Genomic DNA, 1,769 nt, shown 5'->3' with positions numbered 1-1,769 from the left:
TCAAAACCTACTGCTGCTTTATCAACTAAGTTTAGGTAATATTCTAAATGCTTTGTTGTCAATTCAACAGTCTTCACAACATCTTCACCAGGAGTAGATTCCATTTCAAAATAACACTTTCTTTGTTCATTTGTCAGACTTTCTTTGCTAATTCATATGAAGCAGCTTCTCATCCCCTAAAGTTTTATCCTTAGATTCTGGCAATTCAGTCACATCTTTAGGCTGCACTTTTAAATTTAGTTCTCTTGCTATTTCTACCACACCTGCTCACATATTCTTTACTAAAGTCTTGAACCCTCAGAGTCATTCATGATGGCTGGAATCAACTTCTTCCATACAACTATTGATGCTGATATTTTGACCTCTTCCTATGAATCACAGATGTTACACATGTTCTTAATGGGATTTAGAATGATGAGTACTTTGTAGAACATTTTTAATGTACTTTTCCCAGACGCATTAGAGGAATCACTATCTATAGCAGCTATAGCCTTATGAAATGTATTTCTTAAGTAATGAGACATGAAAGTCAAAATTATTTCTTGATCTGTTGGTTGCAGAATGAATATTGTGTTAGCAGGCATGAAAACAACATTAATTTCATGCATCTCTATCAGAGCTTTGGGTAACCAGGTGCATTATCAGCGAACAGTAATATTTTGATAGGAATATTTTTTTTCTGAGTGGTAGCTCTCAACAGTGGGCTTAAAATACAAACCATATTGTAAACCATAATTCTTAAGGGCCCTAAGATTTTCAAAATGGCAAATGAACATTCTACTGGAAGTTACCAACTGCATCAGCCCTTAACAAGAGAGTCAGCCTGTCCTAGTGCTGTCCATAATTATAGTCAAATAACACGTGGTGGTCTGTATGATGGGCTGAGCCATTAATAAATGGCTTTAAGATTTGGAGAACATGGAAATTGCCATCATGAATGGAAATTGTCCAGATATTGATCAAGATGTACAAACTGAAATAAACTACCTTGTGTAATGGAAGGATGAAAGAGTCTATATGGCAAGGCGGACTCTGAAGGAAGCCATCCAAAGGGTGAAAAGCATAACTTGCAAATGTAGTAGGAATCTTCCAGAGATGATTTGGTTTGTATATGTGCTTATATACAAGTCTATGATGAAGGCCTCTATGAATCCAGTAGATCAGCATATCAGTGAAAAAGAGGAGGGGAAGTATACTAACAATGAGCCCAAACCAGCCACCTGGAAACTCTCCAGGGTCATCATATAGTTTGCTGTAATCTCTCAACTCTAGCAGAAACAATGAAACAGTGGGACTATTAAATTATGGCAGTAATTGGACAATAAATGTAATCTCTCTATAGACTTTATTTTTAAAAAACATGGATGCTTCATTAATAAATGATCACAGACAAAATAATAACTCAGTGTTGCAAAGATGAAATAAGTATATAAGCACCAAGATTTGTTACTTGATCTGGAGACTAATAGTTTATCAGAAGAGGTCATCCTCGGACCATCAGGCTGGATAGAGTTATGGTGTAAAAAAATAATAATCTGCGAAACTGAGTACAAGATCCATCTTAGCTCCTAGAGAGGGTCTGCAGATTCAGTCTCTGTGGGATTGTAAGATGCCCTTTTTCCTTAAACCTTATGATCCAACCCCTGCCAACTTTAGACTTTTCTTCTGCAGATTTCTCACTGGTCAGCCTTCACAGAAATGAAGAGAGTTAAGGCTTTGCTCTGGATTAGGCTTTGGCTTAAGGGAATGCTGTGGCTGGCTTGATCTTC

The 1,769-nt window shown here is 36.9% G+C and overlaps 1 pseudogene; it reads right to left on the bottom strand.

The window, feature by feature from the left end:
• Window positions 1-828: 828 nt before the first annotated feature.
• Window positions 829-1,560, bottom strand: LOC129495390 (lathosterol oxidase-like; annotated as a pseudogene).
• Between the last annotated feature and the right edge of the window lie 209 nt (window positions 1,561-1,769).

The sequence above is a fragment of the Nyctereutes procyonoides genome, unplaced genomic scaffold, assembly GCF_905146905.1.
Source record: "Nyctereutes procyonoides isolate TBG_1078 unplaced genomic scaffold, NYPRO_anot_genome, whole genome shotgun sequence".
Classification (NCBI taxonomy): domain Eukaryota; kingdom Metazoa; phylum Chordata; class Mammalia; order Carnivora; family Canidae; genus Nyctereutes; species Nyctereutes procyonoides.
Note: the sequence above shows the minus strand (reverse complement) of the source record. Positions and strands in the feature narration are given on the sequence as shown.